Here is a 23488-nt window from a genome sequence, read left to right as displayed (position 1 = left end):
GAAGCCTTCCTCAAGATGGTCCAGTTGCTGTATGACAACCTGCTGGTGAAGGGGAAATCAGGCAGGTATATATCAGCTCCCATCAAAGTACGAAAGAAAACCAGACATGGCTGCCCTTTATGCCAGGTGCTATTCTCGTTCGCAGTGGAGCCGCTGGCTGCTGTTTTTCGAGCAAGAGGCACAGACTGGGGGATCTCCCTGGGTGATAACATACACATCATCTTGTTTACAAGGATGACCTCCTTCAACATCTGAGGGATTTGCACTATATCCCAGGTGAGGTAGAACACATCTTATGAGAATTTGCTGCGGTGTCGGGGCTGGTGGTTAATGCATCTAAATCCTACCTCTACCCATTCAACGTGGACTCCCCTTACCAGCAATATTTTCTTGATGGCACATGCATCGAATGGCAGGCCCAAGCATTCCGATTTTTGGGATCAGGGTGCACTATCTCCCAGAGAACCTGCTTGAAGGAAACCTGGGCAGGGCAACGGCCTCTATCCGGTCACAAATAGCAATCTGGGGACGCTCCCCCTAACGACCATGGGCCGAGTAGCGTTAACAAAGATGATAATCCTGCCACGAGTACTATATTATTTTGCCAATTTGCCTGTACATTTTCCACCGGCCCTTTAAAAAACCCTGGAAGAATTGGTGAGAGGGCACATCTGGGGGACCTCCCATAACAGAGTAGCAATCCGGAAGCTATACCTGCAGACAGCTCAAGGTGGGCTCGCCTTACCCAACTTGGAACACTACTATTTAGCGGCCCAGCTGCAATGGGTGGTCGTATGGCTCTCGGAACAGCACCTGGCGGACACTGCGTCGGACCTCTCGGCCCAGGCCCATAAGACCCTTCTAGCTGACTTCCACCCATGCAGCAAGCTGAAGCCACCGCTGCAGCACCTGTTAACTGTGGCACATAGATGCTACCGCAGAAGTCTACACTTGACGAGAAACACCAAACCTTATGCTCCTGCGCTCCCACTAATAGATACACCATGTCAGCACGGTGCCATCAAGGCCCGAGAAGTGCGCCACCTTATTGATAGCAGCACACAGGACCTCGAAGATTTGTATCATGGCGGTAATCTGTTGTCTTATGCCTCACTCATTGATGTTTACGGGGTAGCACTGGGGTACTTCCTAAAGCAATGAGCGATCATATCCGCTCTGCACGAGCCTTGGGGAGACATGTCCACGGAGCCACCCGTGCAGCTAACCATCCAATACCTACACTTGATTTGGAGGGGCAGACACCTCATACAGTGGTTTATGGCCTCCCTTCGTTCTCACACAGAACACGGTTACTCTCCCTGTGCACACACTGGTAGTAAGATCTACAACACCCTTTTACTGATACTGAATAGGATAAGGTACTGGAGTGTGCGATAGGTGTCCAGCGCAACATGTGGTTCCGTCTTATACAGTACTTCATCATGCAGAGGGCATACCTCAAGCCAGCGCAAATTAGTAGTAGTATAGCTTTATTTCGATACGGTACATATCATAAAAGCAGTACAAAAAGTAAAATCATTACAAAGGTGCATAATATAAAACACCGTAGGGAATCATAATAGACATTAATACTTAAAATACACATTTAAGCTATCCTTACAAATGTTTACACTAGTATCTAAAAAACAGGTCACAGAAAAGAGGACATTATTGAATCAATAGCTTTCTTGCAGATCTTATACGCCATGCCCAGCCAAGAAATTTTGCCATGCAGCATGCAAAGAATGGGCGGGCATCAGAGCGCAATATACGTAGTGCTTCTAAGTGTGATCTTGTTCCCAGACTTCTGCACAAGGGCTTTAACCATTTCAATCTAGGAGCTGCATAAGCACTGCACTCAAACAGAAGGTGGGCGTCAGACTCAACCCTTAAGTCGCAAAATGGACAGAATGGGACCGTTTGAAAGGGAGGATTCCAAGAGGAAGTAAACAATCCTAAGAGGAGAACACCCACCCTAAATTTGAAGTAGAGTGATCTGTCTCCAGAACTGTGGATTAGGTCCAAATAAGGTTCCCTGAAGGGGAGATCTTTAACTAGTAAAAATTGGGCAACAGATTTGCAAAGATTGGAGTTACGCATTCTGTTATTTTTTACCCATAGCCAGTAGGCATTCTTTAGAAGCAGCTTGGGCGGTGCTGTTTTATTGGCCCAAGCATCTCCCAATCCCAGCTCATAGAGCAATCGTTTTACCTCCCTAAACCAGGGTATCTTATTACAACCTGGGAGAGACAACAGATCTTTCAGGGCGTCAGCGTAACTACACAATTCTGGGACATTCCATACCCGGGACCAAAGTAGCAAAGGGCGCAGTTTTGCTTGCTCGCAAATTGGGCGAGTGCCTGCATCCAACAAGAGGGGGATTGTAGGAGTGCTGTGGGGTAGCCTCATCAGATCTTTATGGAAGTTGTTTTCCATCTTTGCCAACGTATCGACTTTCTGCGTACCCCACAGTTCGGCGCCATATAAAGCTGCGCTTACAACCCTTGCTCTGTAGATATCTAGCACTGCCCCGATTGGTTTCAATGAGGAGGCTCGTTGTTCCTTGAGCAAGACACCCGTGACCCTTTTGTGCGTCAGAAACACCTTTTGATGGTGTGCCTTCCAACTCATTGAGTCACACAAGCGAATTCCCAAGTAGTCAAATTCTTTGACTCTCTCCAGGGGGGTGGAGTCTAAAACAGGTGGGGCGACGGATTTCTTGGGGGGATTAAGGACAAGGAATTTGGTCTTGCTTATATTTATAGCTAAATCACAGAAGGATTTAAAGCTAGAAAGCAATTTCTGGATGCCTGCTGGAGATTTCGAGATCAGGAGGGTGTCATCCGCAAACAGGAGCGTTGGGATCTTTCTGCCCGCCAGGGTAGGCGCATCCGCAGGGTGTTGCAGCAGATGCTCCACCACTCCGTTGACATATAGAGAAAACAGAGTGGGGGCAAGCACACACCCCTGGCGGACGCCCCTGTCTACTGGGATGCGAGATGTTTTTTCTCCCTGGACACCCCACCTGATCTGGGCGAAATTGCCTTCATGAAATTTTTTAAGCAAGAACAACAGGTAGTTAGGTAGCCCTAGACCATCGAGGACATTCCATAGTAGTTCCCGTGGGACTAGGTCGAAGGCCGTTCTCAAGTCTATAAAGACTAGATATAACGTACCCCCTCCCAGCACCACCACCTTCCAATATATCATCAGAAGGCGGAATGTTTGCTCGATGGTGCCTGTCCCTGTTCTAAAACCTGCCTGAAAATCAGACAGGATCTTTTCCTCGTCGGCCCATTGGAGGATCCTACCCAGAACAACTTTCCCCGCAACCTTCTGGGTTGAGTCCAGCAAGCTTATGGGGTCCCCGTAAGAAAGGGATGTGTCTTGTGAATAACAAACACAATATATTACACAAACCACAAATTAAAACTGCTGTATGCAAAAAATCAGATTGGCATATATTATTTAATGACCAATGCTATATAGTTAATGACTGTAATCTGGAAATCATGAAAATTAGGGCCCCGGAGAGGGGAAAGGAGAAGGGGAGGGGTAGTGCTCAAGGGAGTGTAAGAAGGTAATGACAAAGTGTGAGACAGTAACAATACGAATTGACAAAAAGTTGTCACAATATAATCTAGGTACAATGGTCCCAAGTCGGGACTACAACTTCAATAATACATGAAAACAATACAATTCAACGGTCACAGCTTGTTATTAGCGGATTCAGGAGTGTGCCGGAAGGAAATTAAAGAGAGAACAGTCGACGTTTCGACCCCTATGTCTAGGCCAGTTGGAGTCCTTTTACGGGGTCTTCATCAGGACAAGATGTGTGAGAAGGGTGGGGCCATTCTGTATAAAAAAATGCAAAAACGTATTTGATAGTGATTTATAACGTGGGATGAAGAACATCATCCTGTCTACCACTTAGACACAGATAAAAATTAATTTAATTTAATTTACCATGGTTGGAGACCCCAAAAGGGTTCAATATATATACAGGAGGACCACGTTGAGCGTCGTGGTGGGTCTACAGGTGGTCAAGCTACCATCAATCTGTAACGTGTAAAGAGAACTTATTTGAATATCTGCAGTTAAACACAGAGGGATAACTGCAGATAACATGAGTAAGCACATTCTACACGGTCCTGTTCCAGGACTCACAACTTTCAGATTCAAATGCTAGAGACTGATCTCAGCTACATGGAGGTAGCAGGTGTTGATGGATATACGGCAGCAGTGCTTTGAGTAACCAAGTGGGGGGCGTGAGCTAGCTATAACAAATTGATGTAGCAAATACTCACACTAAGAGGTGCTTGGTTTCACCGCTACAATTTAGGTGGAGACTGTACGTGGCATGATTCGAGAGTGACAATCAATTCAAGTCGATATATTGCCTGGTAACAGAAAAGGTATTTTTAGAAGGATATTTTGGAGGGCGGGCGTCTATTGTCATGCATTGTCATCTAACTACACGAAAAACCACTCATACTTGCGCGAAGGTTCCAGGGAGCGGCACCTTGCAATACGGCGTCTGTCCGTAAGGGCTGTGAATGGTATTCGGCGTGATGTGCCGGTTTTGAAATCTACAAAAATATAAAGCCGATTTACTAAGAAAGCGGGGCTTACAGATTGACAATAGACAATTAGAAGTCTAGGAGACTACATTGGAAAAGTACTTACGAGCTACAGCAGCGTTGTTGTCTGCTAAAGGGGTTTCATATCCTGAGGCGGGTCCAATCTTGTAATCTTTCCATGTAGCTGAGATCAGTCTCTAGCATTTGAATCTGAAAGTTGTGAGTCCTGGAACAGGACCGTGTAGAATGTGCTTACTCATGTTATCTGCAGTTATCCCTCTGTGTTTAACTGCAGATATTCAAATAAGTTCTCTTTACACGTTACAGATTGATGGTAGCTTGACCACCTGTAGACCCACCACGACGCTCAACGTGGTCCTCCTGTATATATATTGAACCCTTTTGGGGTCTCCAACCATGGTAAATTAAATTAAATTAATTTTTATCTGTGTCTAAGTGGTAGACAGGATGATGTTCTTCATCCCACGTTATAAATCACTATCAAATACGTTTTTGCATTTTTTATACAGAATGGCCCCACCCTTCTCACACATCTTGTCCTGATGAAGACCCCGTAAAAGGACTCCAACTGGCCTAGACATAGGGGTCGAAACGTCGACTGTTCTCTCTTTAATTTCCTTCCGGCACACTCCTGAATCCGCTAATAACAAGCTGTGACCGTTGAATTGTATTGTTTTCATGTATTATTGAAGTTGTAGTCCCGACTTGGGACCTTTGTACCTAGATTATATTGTGACAACTTTTTGTCAATTCGTATTGTTACTGTCTCACACTTTGTCATTACCTTCTTACACTCCCTTGAGCACTACCCCTCCCCTTCTCCTTTCCCCTCTCCGGGGCCCTAATTTTCATGATTTCCAGATTACAGTCATTAACTATATAGCATTGGTCATTAAATAATATATGCCAATCTGATTTTTTGCATACAGCAGTTTTAATTTGTGGTTTGTGTAATATATTGTGTTTGTTATTCACAAGACACATCCCTTTCTTACGGGGACCCCCCTCTTATATGTAACATATTGCGCCCAGGTCCCCGTGACTGCATGGGTTTAAAACCCCCCCTTATGTAACGCAGCAAGCTTATGGGGCGGTAGTTTGCTGGGTCGTCCCTGCTGCCTTTCTTAAAAATAGGCACAACTTCTGCACCCCTCCAAGAGTCAGGAAAGGATCCCCCTAGCAGAGCCTCATTTAAGAGTAAAGCAATTAATCTGCTCCATACTACCGGGTAGGATTTAAGTAAGTCTCCTGGGATACCATCAGGGCCTGGAGCCTTGTTGGGGACAATGCCCCTAATAGCCCCTTCAACTTCCTGACTAGTGAAAGGGAAGTCTATAGGAAGAGAATTAGCTATTGTAATGGCCAAAGATCCCGGGCATGGAGGAGACAAGTCCAGTGCCACAGAATAAAGCTTGGAGAAGTGGGCAAACCAAGCATCACCCGGAATATTGCAGGTTATTTGTTGGTCAATGGGCTTGTTCCTTGCTCTTAGGAGATCCCAAAACCGTTTGGAATCCTTCAAGGTACTAGCTTCAGTTAGGTCACACCAGAAATGGTAATCATGAGCCTCCTTTGCCTCAACCACTGTTTTTTTGTAAGATTTCCTCGCGGAACTAATGGCGACCTTGTCCCTACTCTTTACTGCAGCAATAAGCTCCCCCTTAGCAATACGACATTTAGGAGAGTACCAATTGTCTCTGGCATTGGAATCACTTTTGGAACCCACCCTGGGTTTAGTATATTGAATAGTAAACAATTTACTCAGTGATACTATGGTCTCTATAAAAAGTGGTAAGACTTTTGTACTGGCTGGGCTTATAGCGTCAAGCCGAGGCTCCACCACTGACAAGATGGACCCGGCTTGCGCCATCCTTGCCTCATCAGCTTTAACTTTTGCCCACTTCAAACGCCTACCACAATTGGACGGAACAATTTCATGGGATGACTTCCAAATGGGTGCTTGCTTGTACTTCTTGTTTTGCCAATTTGGAGAGAGGGTTAAGCAAAGGGGGTTGTGGTCGCTATCGCAGGATGCTACAACCTCCATATCCAAGTGGAATGGCCAAAGATTATAGTTCAGGATGATAAAATCGATTCTGGAGGAGTGACCCGTTCTATTGTAAGTGTGAGCTCCCATAAGGTCCGATTTTGAGCGGCCATTCGCTGATCTCAAATTATGCTCCAAACAGAGTGCATTGATATCTATCGCACTTTGTGTCCATTTAGGAATCGGGTCCAGGGACAAGGTCGGGATACCCCTTCTTGCATCTTCTTCGAAAGAATTCAAGATATCCTCCTTTGCCAGCGGTTCGAAACAACAGTTGAAGTCGCCTGCAAGGAGAATATAAAAGTCAATCTTGCAGGCAGCTAGGTCGTTGCTAAGACCTGTCTGAGGTAGGCTTGATGTCCCGCACCTGGCGCCCCTCAGATATGGGTTGAAGACCTCTAACATCTTGCCCCCCTCGCAATGTATTGAGATCCTCTGCAAGTCAGGAGAATGAGTGGACCTATGGCTCACTTTCAAACCCAAAGCAATTCTAACCCATATTAAAAGGCCTCCAGACGGACGACCCTTTGAACCCCTTTGTTGGAGAGCTGGGACAAAATAGGTGGTAAATCCTACTCTATGTTTTGGGTCCAAGGTCCAGGTTTCTTGCAAAATGCAAATGTCAAATGGCTCTATGAACACATTCCATTCGGGATTATCAAAGTTCCGATTTAGCCCTGCCACATTCCAGCTTACAATCTTTAACGGAGGTACAGCTGTGATAGGTTGACTGGGGGAGTAAGCAAATGCAGTTGAAATAGGCACAGCCGCTAGGGGTGACCTGTCAAGGGGCTCATCTTGGGAAATTTTATAGGAGGTTGTAAGGACCATGATTCCCTCAGACTGACTTCCTACAGATGAAGGTGTGGCCTGAACAGGGGCCTTTGGTGGGATATACGAGGATTCCGACTGAGCATTCCTACCTTGTGGACTAAAGGCTCCCAATGCAGTCAGCTCGGCTTGATCTGCACTACTCTTAGCTATCAAACCCCCCTCAAAAATAGAGCTGTGTGGTGTTCGAACTAGGCCAAAAGGATGTACAGTTGCTGAGGGTTCGATGCCTGCACAAAGGGACCCGGGACGCCCATGCAGCGCAAATTAACAAATTCTATATCAGAGCGTCTGCTGCCTGCCCATGCTGTAAATCCGCTGATGCATGTGCTGTGGAACTGTCTGAAACTCGGGGAATATTGGGAGTCGGTAGTGACGGCACTAGGACTCTAAACAGGCCGAACCATCTCCCTAACCTGAGAGAACTGCATTGTGCACCTGTATGCAAGCAAGAAACGTTTGCAAATTACTTCTCAGTTTATGGTGTTAGGGTTGATCACCGCAAAGAGGCTGATCACGAAACGTTGGTGCTCGGCGGAACCCCCAACGGTGCGGTCCTTGAAGCGCTTGCTACAGATCTGGGCTATGGCGGAGAGCGTAGTGCTGTGTAGGGAGGATGCATTGGGTCTCCTTAAGATCCCAATCGCAGGAAACTGGGACGCAATATTACGGGAACTCTTGAGCAGTAATGAGACTCCAGAGCCTGAAGCAGGCACTATAGCACGCGAATAGCAGCGGAGTCCCTCATATGTAACTCGACACATCTAACGACACATGCGATGGCTGTGCGCTGCACCCGTACAGGCACACGCCATCTCATTTAGAGTGCGGCGCCACCATTCCCTATGAAACACGCAAGCCACCCCTCAAATGCTGTTGTAGCGATATAACCTGCACTCCAGCTGTTTAGAAGTGTTCGTAGTTACCCCCGATACCCCTGCTACTTAACATCCCCCTAGCAGCACTGGCATAAGGAAACAGCCATAATGAATACCACAGGTAAGTGACCACTCCTCCAGTGCGCAGGGCAGGGCACACACTGATGAGCATCTACCTGTGCCTTGCCTATAGCACGCAGTTATCAGGCAGCTTTAACAGCCACTCAACTCACTATGCTAGGCAACAGCTGCAATCGCCACCTACACGTCCTAAGCTTGAGCTGGGTCTGTCAGAATGATAAACACAGTGACTGAATACTAAAACGCACGGGGACATGGCCCAATGATATGCTTGTTTATAATCATCAATGTTGTTCTCATAGTTCATTTAAAGCATTAACTATCTAATTCTGACATTAAAGGCTGGGCCTCCATGTGATTTATGACACCTCAGCAGTGTCCCGAATATGTACCACTGCCCTTTTTTCCCGATGACAAAACATTGTATTCTCCTCCATCAAATTGAACTGCGTATGTCAGGGTTGTAGCATCTCGAAACATTGTGGATTGTGCTAATATATTATTTCAGGGAAAATACAATAAACAGATTTAAACAAAAAAGGTGGAGTGGCGCAAAATGTAGTTTTGTAAAGTGAGATTGCATACAGTACAGTGTGGTACACTGCAGTGGTGTATACTGCATTTTAGTACAACTGTGTGCCATACAGTGGAGAAGAATACGCTGGAATAGCGTACACTCCAGTAGTGTACCATAAAGTGAAGCATAGCGGAAAAGCATATAGTGGAACAGATTAAAGTTGAGTTGCATACAGTGGAATGGCATACAGTTGCAAGCAATACAATGTAGGGTCGCCCGGTAAACTGGCATACACGAAAATGAAACAAAATTCAGTGGTAAACAGTATAATAGCATAGTGGTGTACACTGGAGTGGCGTACAGTGGAGTTGGGTAGAGTAACGAACAGTGGATTAGAGTAGAATGTAATGGTGTATAGCGGGGTGTCGTAAAGCGGAGTGGCATACTGTAATGGTGTAGAGTGTAGTGGCATAAAGTCTAGCCTTATACACTGGCGTGGCGTACCGTGGAGTGTATAATTAAAATGAAAGGTACTGTGAAGATATGCGAAAATGTGACAGTTCTATCTGAAAAATACGAATTATAATATCTTCGTGTTTATTTTCTGGCTGTGTGTGTACATATATATCACCTACTGGGGATCGTCAGTAGTTAGTTATAGTTAGGACTTCGTTTCTATTCAAAAAGCGTTTTTTTCTTTTGCCGATATCTTTGGCGCCATTTGACGAATCATCACGAAATTCTCTAAACTAATTGTTCAGCTCCTGGCTTGAAAGTTTTGGGGTGATTCGCTGAGAGGGGGCACGAGAAAAAAGGGGGGCCCCAAAACGCTTTTTCTCAATATTAATTTCAACAGGGAACTTTAGACAAAGCTACAGCCGAACTGCTGAACGGAATAACACCAAAGTTGGCAATAAGGTAGGTCTTGGTTCAGAAAGTGTGCTTTATTTTAAATGTTGGAAATCTGTTCAGTAGTTCCTGAGAAATTCCAAAAATAAAAATATTGATATCTGGTGGCCGAGGAGGATTTGCGAACGCTCCCGAGCACGAGCTTCATTTTGATTGGCAGTTGGCTAAAACAGGCAACATTTCTTTGGTATCATATGCGGATGATACGCAGCTGGTCCTTTCCTGCACCAAGGACCCTAGTCAGGATGGGGCTAAATTTCAGGAGGACTTGTCCGCTATACCGGGCTGGATGGAGGCGAATTGTCTCCAGCTAAACTCGTCCAACACTGAGATCCTCTTACCAGTCAGAGACTCCCATCTTTGGGGCAAAATATGGTGGCCGCTTGAGCTGGGGACACTTCCTGCGCCAAAAACTATTGTAAAATATCTCAGCATTTGGTTAGACAATGCCCTATCTTTTGAGGAGCAGGCCAAGTCTGTGCCAGGGACCTGTTTCGGCATACTGCATGGCCTCAAACCCATTCTGGGCTTGTTTGACCCCCACACTCATCAGCTGGTAGTTCAAGCCACGATTTTGGCCAGGTTGGCGCTAATAAATCTGTGACCACAGGTTCCAGCGCACCATGAGCGAAGCAGAATGTACTCTACTCGCGTTACCGAAGTACAGTTCTGGCTCAGGTGTGCTGCGCCGACTCCACTGGCTGCCCATTGAGCAGGGAATCCGGTTCAAAGCCATTTGTGTCACATAAAATACTGGCGGGCTCTGGGCCGACGATTCTCAGCGACTTATGTCATCATTACATTCCAACCTGTGCTCTGCGCTCTGTGGATCTCCATTGATGCAGGTGCTACGAGTCCGTAGAGCCAGAGCCGGAGGACGCTCATTTAAGGTACTAGCACAGACTCTTTGGAATTCATTGCCTCTCTCCATCAGGAACATCTCCAATCTCTTGGCCTTTAGAAACGCAGTAAAGACCTGGCTGTTTCAGTAAGCAGTAGCCTCACATGCACCTTTGCTCTCACATTTAGCGCTAGGACGTCCATTTGCCAGGACAGCCATGCGCTCTACAAATTCCCTAACATAACATAACATAACATTACAGGACAAAAAACCCTTGCTTTGGTCACTTTAACTATACCTACAGAGTAGCTAACACCACCCTGTAATAAATATATAGATATTTTGTTTCACTGGAAAAACAAAGGTTAAGGTAACATTATAGTTAGGTGAATTTGTCAGTGACAAAATTAACGTTTTGAACAAAAAAAGAAAAACACAGAAATTCACCAGTTATACTTGGCAGCACTAACTATAAACTGCACCTCTACCATGCAGTGACATCCTTTATGGCATCATTGATGACATCTCAAATTACACCCCTGATGACATTACTGATCACTTCATCCAATGAGGGTGCTAGTTTGTTTTATAGTTTACATTGTGGCGGATAACTACCATATTACTTCTCTTCCTAATTTTGTATAGCCTGTGTCCAGCTAATGGGTGTAAGTGTTTACAAAACAAATGTTCTCGTAATGCCTCATAGGTGTGTAGAGTTATTGAACATGTCATAAAAAAAGAGTAACTCAGGAGGAAGTTACAACATGACCCACACAAATATTTTGGAACAGCAGAAAAAAGCTTCCAACAGAGAACTGTGTTCACCAGGTACTAACCTTTGTACATGTACTTGTTTTGCTTCGGAAGATGTGATACATGTAAAGTTTTAACCACAGTATAAAGGTTGTAGGCAGGGCCAGACTGAGAACCAAAACCGGCCCTGGCAAAGTACTCGGCCGGCCCCCCTGGGGCTTGGGGGTGCCGCCAAGCTCTTTGCCGGGCCGGTTTTCAGCCGATATTGTTACAGGGCCGATTTTGCAACCAGGCTGCAAAAACGGCCCTGTAACAAAAACGGCCCCCAGGGGCCCAAAACTGGCCCCCACCCATGCAGCGCACCGGGGGATTGCCCGGTGGCCGCTATGACCAGTCCGGCCCTGGTTGCAAGTAGTATGATCTTTAGCTAACTGAGTTAATTTAAAGGCCAGACACATTCATGGTCAGCCACTTAAATTCAATTTCTTTGTGATTATAAATCAAGATCAGGAGGAATAAAGGCCACTCATTTGACGGTTGGGCCAACAGAACCTCCTATTTAAGTTCAAATGTTTTACAAAAAGGACTACGTCCTACAAGAAATTTCATAGGCTTCGTTAACATAGCGTCAATACCATGTGAGTTCTGTATGTAGGAGTGTAATGGAAGACCAATGGATTCAATTGAACTGTTTTTCAGTGAGGTACTTTATTATTCTATTATTCCTTTTTTTTTCTTTTATGTATGAGATCAAATTTTAAATTGAACCGGAGATGTCTTCGAAATAAGTCTCAAGGTTAGACTTGTATGATCTTTAGAACCTTCAGAACTTGGTTATTTTAAGTGAATAGTTGCTCTTTGAACAAGTTTTACATGGACTACACTGTGTTTACTAGATACTTTTTAGTAGTCTCTTGGGCATTTCACTGTCTGCAAATAGTGTGGTACAGAGTAAACTCTCTCCATAGAGTAAACACTGTTAGCAGTACTGACTGTTTTGCTCATATCCACTTCATTTCTCAATGTAGGTTTAGTGACTGTCAGGGGTTCGATATAGGTAAAGAGTGTCCGTAAAAGGGCATGCATTATGTAACATGAGGAACTTGATTTTCCCTGAACAGTTGTATACAGTCTGAACACTGTGAGCAGGAAAGGTTACCCTTTCATCCGTGGTTCATAGTCAACACAACCTTGGCTAACCCATAAAGTGTATGGTGAAGGGTCAGTGTCACAAATAACATAATCTTGCTTTACCAATGGGTGTGTATGTATAATAACAGTAGCTTTTTGCACTTACTTTTATAGCTCTAATGGTGTACCCGTTTCAAGAGCAAAGTATACAAAAGAAGCTTAGATGATGTCATCAGTGCGGTCATCAGTGATGTCCTCAAGGATGTCCTAGAACATGTCATGAGTGATGTAATATGAGAGGTCATAAGCAGTGCATGGTGCTGCTAACTATAACTGGTGAAATTGTTTTTTTTTTTTTCAAAAGGTTAATGTTGTCACTGACAAATTCACCTTACTATAACATTACTGTTCTAGGGGTGAGTGTCTGAGTAGACTCAGCACTCCGTCCGTCATCTCCTTGTGTTTGCCTTGTTTGCCCTAAGTTTGCAGGGTATGCCCAGACGAGGTTCCCTTGCTCACTTTGCCACTGAATTCAAGCTAGCCAGGCTGATGAGGGTGTTACCCCGGCACCGGTCCCAGGATGCTTATTTTCCGTCCATGGAAGACCTGGCTTGGCAGTTTGGGCTGGACTGTTGCCATGAGGAACAGGGTCAAGACTGGTTTGCATATGGCTGGGTCTGGACTGGGGTGGCGAAGTGAGCTAAAGAACGATGATGGATTCATCCCAGATCTGTGAATGGGGGTGAGTGTCTGAAAAGTTTCAGCGCTCCATTCATCATCTCCTTGTGTTTGCTTTATAACTTTACTTCAGCCTTTGTTTTTTTTCAGTGAATTTCTACGTTTTTGTCTAACAAAAACAGATCTTTTTATCACATCTAATGGCCTCCCTACCTCAGCTGCTGTTGGCCCAGGGAATTCATCTACCAGGGCCCCAGCAATATTTGTAGGGTAATGGGGGCATGTGGACCCCCCTCCCTGTGCCATTTTCGGCCATGGAGACCAAATCCCCCAATGTCTGGTAGCATTATGAAGGTCGCCTGGCTAATTTTGGCCCCAGGGACCCCATCCCTCCGGCGCCCAACTCAACAACCCACCACACCTTTATTGGGGGCTGCAGGGGGTAGGCCCATGGCCCCTGCAGCCCTAGCTGGCAACCCACGTCCAGCAGCAGCCGGCATTGCTTCTGCTCACAGGGACAAGCTAATAATGCTGTTCCCTGGGGTAAGGTGAACTGTTAGATCTGTTTCCTCGTCCCATCATTGCCTGATGGGAAACAGAGCTAAACTCTGCACCCAGAAGGTAGGAGCTTTTTCGAAGTTCTTGCCCGCTTGGAGCAGACTTGGTGTTTTCTCCTGCTTGGCGGGAGATTTAAAAATGCTTCCGAAAAGTGACAGCAAACACAAGTTTCCCTGCCTGCATCGCTGAGCACCAGGGGACATGACTGCTGAGCCAAGGCGATTAATGGATATTTTTACACTGGGGCTCCCACAAGAGTCTCAGAGACTCTCGCAAGCCCAACCGTCCAAATATCTATATATTTTTTTACTTTAATATCTCAAAAACTACTGAACGGATTTACACTATATCACAAAATGCACAAATATGCAGACCAAGATCTAGCTTCCTGCGGAATTTGGTGTAATTCCGTTTAGCAGTTTTGCTATAGCCTTGCCTAAAAAAATCTAATAAAAAAGCATAGGGATTTTGCGTTTTGGGACTCCCCTTTTTTCTTGGCTCCCGCTTGACAGATCACCCCAAAACACTCCATGAAAGAGCTGAAGTGAATGAACGTGTTCATTTATATATTCACAAAAAAAAACAAAGGTTACAGGGACGTCATATTTAGGTTCACATTTTACACACACATAATTATCGAAATTCAGCAGCTATAATTCCAGTTATCCAAAGTAACAACAACATGTGCCCTAAGGTAACTATAACTCGCACTCTCCACGCAGTTTTCTCATAAATAACTTTACAGCAAATGTTGCACTGAAATTATCAATGATGTCATACATGTCATAAGTAATGTAATAGATGGGTATTAGCAGTGCATGATGAGGGCACAAGTTATAGTTACTTTGGAGCCTTGCGGCCAACAACCGCATGCAGCCAACCTCACGCCTTCAGCTGTGCATGGTGGGGGGTTGACCTCAGGGCCTGGCCTGCAAAAGGCCCTGCGAGCAACCCCAGCATGCTGTCAACCCCTTGTCGCGCACAGCTTTCGGGCCTAGTGGCTAGCCCCCGAAATGCATTCAACGTCCCTCCCCAGGCCCAAGGGACCCAATCGTCCATGGCCTGCCACCTTTTTTGGGGGAAGGGGGTATGTGGCCCCCATCCTCGAGCCATTTTTAGCCCAGCAGACCACGTCCAGTGGGCACATCACTTAAATTATGCAGGAGGGGGACTATCAGCCCGCTTCTCCAGGCCAATTTTGGCCCAGGGGGCGCTATCTTCCAGGGTCGGCCCTTATTATAAGGGGAGGCATGTAGCCCTCCTCCCCGGGCCCTGCCCAGTAAATACTGGGTGCCATGCAGCCCACCTAGGACACTTATTCATATTTAAAAGGGGGAGGGGGTAAGCTGCCCCACTCCCTGGACAGATTTTGGCTGCGGGAAGCAATTTCCCAGGGCCCAGCTTTATTCTTAAGGAGAAGAGGACATGCAGCCCCGCCTCCATGGGCCTGGCCAGTCACTAAAGGGGGAGGGGGAACACAGCATCCTTCCCGGGCCAAATTGTGACCGGGGACCCTGTCCTCCACACTAAAGGGGAAGAAGTGCATGTAGCCCCCTTTCTCTGGCCACTACTGGCTTCCGGGAACCCATCCCTGTGACTTGACCAGTCAACAAAGGAGGACCATAACTCAATTGCAGAACGGAATACACAAGTTAATTTGGGCTGGGAAGAAACCGCACATCTTCAATAAAATCCTAATGCTCACTGGGAACAGGGGAGGCCTAGCGTGCCCCTTCTTCATGTGATACTCCTGGGAATCTCACCTCCGCTACATATGGGAGTAGGTTGTATGTGAGAGCGCAAAGCCCTGGCAACACGTGGATTGGATGGTAACTTGCTACCCTCTATGGGACTTAGCATGGGTAACCTGGATCTGGGCGACCCGGGAGCACCTGCATCACCGCTCCAATGAGGACATTTCTAGATGTATGGGAAGAAAGAGCTCTTAGAAAGGGCCTCACAACCTTCCCATCCCCCAACACCCCATTGCCAGAAATCCCAAATTTACCCCTCCCGGTGCCCCAGAGTCTTCCCGGAATAGGAAAGGGGAGACTGTAAAACCCTGTGTAATCTATTCCGAAGAGATGAGATTAAACTGTTCAAACAATGCAAACAATACTTCCACATCTCAGAGAAGTTGCAGCTTCAGTATTTACCAGCTTAGATACTGGGCACTACATTCAGCTAATATTGCGGCTCCTATCAGACCGCTTACACACTTTAAAAAATTGGCGAGTTCCTTTTAGGGAACAAAGGGACTGAGTTCCAAAACATATTGCACCATTCAGATGGGCAACAGACTTGGTTCAGATATATCCCTAAAAGACTCGGACCTCCTGTATGAATTGGTATACAAAATGATGTATCAATACTACCTGGAGAAGTGTGGCTCACTGGTTAGAGGAGGCAGACCTGGAAGCAGAGGTCAGCCCGGGACCAGGGTTCAATTCCCGGCTCGGCGGGGTCTTCAGTCCTAAAATGTCCATGGACTCGACAATTCTCGCTCCGGTGCCTACTCGATTCATGGGTTCACACTCTGCGACTCTGGGCAATAGCTTGCTTAATCTCCACAACGGCCCCTCGCGGCGGGATGCCTGGCTTTCACCTTGCGGATACCCTGCCGGGGTTATCTCACAGGGGAATACCAGGACAGGTTCCCTAAGCAAGCGCTTAGAAACCGCTTGGTGATTTGCACTATATAAATTCCTGTACATTTACATTTACATCTACTACCTCACCCCACATGCATGTGTGCTGGGGGTGCATGCTCATCCAAATAATCTGAAAGGAGATCCTGGAGCCTATCCAGCAGTTGTGGGGCTTGGAGTGTCGGCTCCGTGACGCCATGTTTGTTTTTGTTTCTATTTTGTTTTGTTTTGCTGGATTTCACTTTGGTGTTCCTTTTATGCCACAATCCGTTGCTGATCCTATTGGGGCCTGAAGCCAGGCGGACCAGCCCTTTGCTTATTTGCCTCCCGACCCTCTTTGGCCACCGGTCCGAGCACTGTACTGCCGGGCACCGCGGGGGTCCTGCTGGGAGCTGATCTTCTTCGATTGTTGAGGCTACGCTTGGGCTGCTTTCCATTGTGGGTGAGACCCTGCTCTCCCGCCTGGGGACTCCTGCTGATCGCGGTGGTGGCATGATCATCTGGCTGAGGTTCTAATATACTTTCTGAGTTCTATTGCTGGTTGTTATTTCTCCGCCTGATCTTGAAATGGCTGATTTAATGAGGACAGTGCCTTAGCTTTAAATTGCCTGACTTTAAAATGGTGGCGCTCTTCTTATAAAGATTACTTTTACTTTTTAATGCCTCTGTTTTGGTCTCTAAATTGTCTCCACGTGGTTTATAAATACTTGGGTTTTTATTGCTCGAGCTACCTCAGATTGCTTGCACCCGGATTTTAAATTGCTATTTTTTCTGCGTGTACTTTAAGGTTGTGCTCGGACTATAATACTGGGTTTATATTGCTCAAGCTACCACAGATGGCTTGCACCCGGATTTTAAAAGCTAAAGTCTTGCTTGTACTTTAAGGTTGTGCTTGGACTATAAATGCTTGGTTTATAATTGCTCGTACTATCTCAGATTGCCTCAGCTGGGTTTTTTGTTGTTGTAAAAAAGCCTTTACTTGGTCTCCTAATATTAGGAGCTCTCTTGGATGTTGTTCAGCAGAAGTGGAAAATCTCACCCTGATTTGGCTTTGGATCTTTCAACTGTGATCTCCGTACCAGCACTCAATACCTGATAGTAGCCTATGATCATCGTTCATTCAATGGGTTGATGCGAGGTGTGCAGAACATTAGGAGCACTCCCCCTTGCTAAGGTTCTAATTGGATAGCTGGTTTAACCCTTCTGGTCTCGACACCACTACTTCTGCATGACCCACTGCGAGTCCCCAGGAGATCCTTGCCTGTGGTTTCTCTCCTGTTCAGAATGGAGATAAGTCCCGGCACTATTGGTCTCGATGCCTTCATCATTAATTACAAAACTGGCCTTTCCAAGAACGCAGCAAAGAAATACAAACATCGCCTACTCAAAGCTAGAACTGAAACCTTAATCGCTGATCTCTATTTCTGCACCAACGTAGGTTCTGTGGTTAACAACCTCATCTTTTATATTAGAAAGCGGGCCTGCTGGTAGTCTGTGCTCTACGCCATGCTTCGAATAACTGGATCCAAGAAAACTGCAGATGGCCTCAAATTAACAACGTCTCCCTCCTCCTTTCTCAAAGTCACCACAACTTTCACCCTCTACAATAATGGTATCATACTAATCCAAGGCTTTAACATCAACCTGGCAAAGATAGCGAATATTTACCCAACTCTAAGGAAAGCGGTCTATAGTGACTCCCCTGACCCTACGTCAACCACCACGTCCCTGCTGAGCCTGAATATTATTATTCCTTCAACATCATTAAATACCCCAGCCTCCATTAACCCCTCACCTCCTTCTACTGAGTCCACACCCTAATCGTCACAAGTAGGATTACCTCAACTCACTAGAACACCCTCTTTAACTGTCATGACCACTCCACACACCCTATATCCCACTCACATAGCTACGGTGTCCCCAGTTGGATCCCATCATCTCACTATTTCACCTCCCCAACTGAAGGACGAACCTATGGCCTCTATCTCTACACTGATTGTCACTTCAACACACGAGGACTCCCGAGTGGAGATACGTCACCAAGTCACTCAGTCCTCCAATTTAACAGACATTGTCCCTTTCACCAACCCTATAACTCTGCCCTATACTAGTCTTGAGTCGGGACTTCAATCCCCCTTAGAGGCCCTAATGGCCTCTTCTTCCTCACTTTCGGTTAGCTTATCATCTGTTGACTTTAGAACGGAGTTGCTCCCTCGAGTCCCAATGGCTTCAATCTCTTCTCCTACTGCCAACTCTGCACAGGAAGACTCAAGAGGGGAGTTGCTCTCTCTACTCATACAGCCCTCTCTTGATGTCCCCCCTCCCTTTTCCTGTAACACTACCGCACACTAGACGTTAGCCCGGGCTTCGATCACCACCACTAGCTCTTTCTGGCCTTCCTCAAGGTCCGCCGTCGCCGATCGCTCTTCCCTCACTCTCGCCTTCTTTCACCCAACACTCCACTTGACTTCACTTCTTGATGATATCTCGCTACAGCTACACCTACACCTTCTCTCCTCTGAGCTACATGAGTTGAAAGTCCTATCAACAGATCTCGTCCCTAGGATTATTTCTCTTCTGCGAGCGGGCCTAGAGAGGCCTCTAGGACTCCGGATCACATGGTCCAGCCTTCAGGTCCCTCCATGTCCGAATCGATCCCACTAGTCAACACCAATGCCTGTTACATAGGAGATGAGGTCCAACCTTCAACCACTGATCCACGTGACTCGCTCAACAATAACACATCCTTTTCCAAACTTAACCCACGACCTAACGCCTGTCACAGTGGATTTGAATCCCCCTTTTTGACCGTTGATCCAGATGTCTTTCACAACTCCAGCACGACCTTGTCAGAATCTAACCTTGACCCTCCAAGACAAATTCCTTCCATTCCGGCTAACCCGTGCATATTAGTTGCAGTAACCCCAACAACCTCACCAGTGTAAAGATCTCCCAGTCGTCTCCCTCCCCAAATCCACCCTGTCTTAAATGTGTACTACTTAACTGCAGGTCCGCCAGTAAACATGCCATCGATATCTTCGACCTCATCCAACACAACGATTTAGACATTATCATCCTTACTGAAACTTGGTTAAATTTAGCTTCCACTCCCCTCTTAGACCTCCTAGTACCCCAAACTCATGATATAATTAGGCTTGACAGAGATCTGACACTGGGTGGCGTACTAGCATGTATTCACAGAAACACACTTTCGGTTTCTCAATCAGACTCCTTGAAGCCTACCTCCTGTGAATACCTCTGTCTCAAAAATATAAAATATGAACCTACCTATCTGCAAACTTCACACCTTTTATCACCCCCTGGGCGACAATCTCCCTTTCACTGAGCAACTAATGGAAACCATCTCTAGTAATGTCGACTCAGCGGTATCACAAATCTTCCTTGATGATTTCAACCTTCACTGGTCTAACACCAATGACCCCGCTGTTTCCTGCATCAAATCTTTCTTAACAGATCAAGATCTTACTCAGCACTGTATCCAACCTACTCATAACAAAGGAGAAACGTTAGACCTCACTATCTCTAAAGAGCAGTTTATCGCCATTGAGCTCCTGTGACTGGCCCGACCACCACTACATCCTCTTTTATATCAACAGGGAAGTATTGATTAGAAAGGTTCAACCTCTAAAAGCTAAGATCTGGAAAAGGGACTTAAGAGCTGTAAACTCTGACGATCTATCTGCCCACTGTAAATTTACCCTCTCCTCTCAAGCGAATATATTTGAGGTACAATCATTCACCGACGCCTACAACTCAACTATCTCCAACATCATGGAGAATATTGCTCCAATGTAAGTAAAAAATGCCTCAACAAAAATATCCAAACTTTGGTATAATGAAAACCTAAACCAGAACGTCGCAACCTTAGTGTATTTAAACGGTCATGGCGAGTCAATCCCTCCTCGGACCAACTAAAACTCCTTAGAGATGCCAGGAGCTGATACAACAGGCAAATCAAGAGTGCTAAGGCGACCTACTTCAGACACAATTGGATCAAGCTGCAAATCGTCTCAAGAAACTCTTCGAACTGCTCAAATAACAATCTGTCGTTGGGTCTAACCAAACTGATCCTGGTGGCAACCCACCTTCCTGCGATGATCTTGCTGCTTTCTTCATGGAGAAATCTCGAACCAACTCCATTGACCTAGCCGCTAAGAAGGCTTTACTTCCATCTCCCATTACTACCTCACCCATTGACTCCTCTGTGAGGTTTAAATCATCCTCCACAAATCCCAAGAACAATGCATCATGGTGCACCTTTACCACCCTTAGCGAATATGATATCTTCAAAGAATATCAACCTTTGCAACCACTTCAGCGACCTATTGCCCCCTTCTATTTTCAAAAAATTCAAGAATGCTATGATCCCCACATGGACTAGGATTGTTAATGCTTCCCTAGCACAAGGCATGATTTCTGAATGCCTCAAAGCAGCTCAGGTAACACCCATACTAAAATAAAAGGAACGCTGACAAATCAGATCTCAATAACTTCCGCCCCATTTCCAACATCCCCACCTTAGCGAAACTACTAGAAAAATGTGTGCAATCTCAACTCTGTGCCCACATTGAGAACTTCCAACTCCTAGACCAGCACCAATCAGGCTTTAGGAAGTGGCACAGCACTGAATCGGCTCTCACTCACGTCTTTGATGACATCTTAATTATGCTCGACCAAAATAAATCCTGCCTCCTGATCCTCCTCGACCTTTCCTCCACATTTCACACGGTTAATCATGACAACTTGCTATCCATCCTGCAAAATAGAATGGGTTTTTCTGATCAGGTGTTACAATGGTTCTCATCCTTCTTTCAGCACAGAACTCAAAGAGTCAAGGCAAACCACTCTCTCTCCCAGCCCTCTCCCGTACTCATGGGGGTCCCCCAAGGATCCGCTCTATCTCCTATCCTCTTCAATCTTTGCTTGGAACCTCTTGCTCACTCCCTAAATTCCATGAACATTCTCTTCCATATGTATACGGACGACACGCAATTATATTTGAAACTCTCATCCTTGGAAAATATCATCTCACTTAACACTATCTTAATGTTTACTCAAAACTGGTTAACGGAGAATCATCTACTGCTCAACACCTCTAAAACGGAATTCCTGCTCATCTCCCCCCCGAATCTCATCCCCAAGTTAGACCTCTGGATGAGCCACCTCACTGCTTTCAACTGTACGCCTCTTATCGTAGACGCAGCCAAGTCTCTCAGTTTTACTATGGACAAGCACCCGAGCATGAAAGGTCACATAAGCAATGTATGCAAAGGAGCCAACCACTTGATGAGAACTCTAAGAAATATCAAACCTTTCCTTCCCCCAAATGATTTCAAGCAAGTGGTTCAAAGGGCTTGTCTTGCCGAGGTTAGACTACGGCAGTGCTACCCTCTGCATTCAACTCAGCTGCTAGACTGGTTACAGATTCTAAGCGAAAAGATCATATATTACCAGTCCCTAAATCCCTCAATTGGCTGCCCTTCGAAACACAAATTCAATTAAAGATTGCTGTTCTCACACACAAAGCCCTTCACCTAAATACTCCCACGTACCTTGCAAAAAAACTTACCTTATCCTGTGGAATAAGAGCCTCAAGAAGTGCCTCCTCAATCCTCCTGAAACCTTGTATCCTTAAGAAAAAGAGAAGTTGCCACTGAGCTTTCTCCAGAGCCGCCCCTAAGATTTGGAACTCTCTCCCACTGGAAATTCACAGAATCTACTCATTTAGTGGAGGCCAAAAGATTCCTAATGAACAAATTCATACCCTAATAGGGTTAGTCGCACAGGCCTGTTGACATTCCTCCTGCTGACTTTGTTCTTATTTTGTTACAGCTCCCCCTGAACATTGTGTTTCACCCTTGTTACCCCCTACATTGGTTTTATTGTATTATCCTACTATTTGTATTCTGTAATGTTTTCTCTTTCTCTCCCTTACTCTTTCTGGATATTGCCTCTGATATTTTTTTGTCTTCCTCCCTTCATATTGTAAAGCGCTATGTTATCCCTCGGGATCTTGTTCACGCTATAAAAAAACTTTATAAATAAATACTCTAGTCTACCCTATCATTACTGACCCGGCCACCATTATCTAAGGGGGGACACCGACCAAGCTGGAGGACATGTCGGGATCAGATTGGGAGCTTACATGCAATATGACCAGAGTGGAAATACAGCTACTGTAAAAAACCATGGACTGTGGGGTTGCTCTTTATGGTTCTACAATATGTGGCAGGTCCTGCCCATGGCACATAGTCTCACTAAGACGGATAACAAGTTCACCAGTCTCTGGCAACCCCATAAAGACTACATGTTGTAGCTTAGATAGAGCACCTCAAACCACAGAGACTCGGGGCCCTACAACTTTTTGCAACCTCTTCAAGGAATAGCTCAACGCCAGAAGTCACACCGTCTAACACCCTCACCCTAACCTTGCCCTGTTTCCACCCTCAATCCCCCCTTGAAACTCTCCATTTCTATAAACTCTGCTCACTCACTATTTTCCTCCTTATTGACTTCCCTTTATTGGGACTTCTTTCATTTTGGACTAAATGTTTACGAGCGTGGGGGGATTGTTATCTGTATTAAATATGATAAGCATTTTATAACAAGCTCTACAAATGCTCTGTTTTATAATGAATAACCCAATAAGGAGATCTTTAAAAAAACATGTGAACCTGAATACCAGGTTCAATGGGCCCACTTATATTCAGAAGTATTGGTAGCTGGGACCAAGTCAACTGGCCTCACAGATTTACAGTTGCACAAACACTGTTCAGGAATCAAATGACCTGAATGCACTATTGGCTGAAAGTGTATTTCAGCTGCATGAAAGCTAGTACCCCAAATTGTGCCATCACTTTGGCTCCTTTGGTGATGAGATACATCTCATAATGCCCACTGAAATGAATATCTGACCCAGTCTTCCACCATTCAGTTAATGGCTTGCATACTTAGAGGAAATGATGAGGCAAGCAATGACATACTACACTAGGGG

The 23488-nt window shown here is 45.6% G+C and overlaps 1 protein-coding gene across 2 annotated transcripts in view; it reads right to left on the bottom strand.

Moving 5' to 3' along the window:
• Positions 1-23488, bottom strand: part of DOP1A (DOP1 leucine zipper like protein A) — a 1079867-nt gene that overhangs the window by 282823 nt on the left and 773556 nt on the right. The window lies entirely within an intron of this gene.

Source organism: Lissotriton vulgaris, chromosome 6, assembly GCF_964263255.1.
Source record: "Lissotriton vulgaris chromosome 6, aLisVul1.2, whole genome shotgun sequence".
NCBI classification, from domain to species: domain Eukaryota; kingdom Metazoa; phylum Chordata; class Amphibia; order Caudata; family Salamandridae; genus Lissotriton; species Lissotriton vulgaris.
This window is presented reverse-complemented; position numbering and strand designations above follow the sequence as displayed.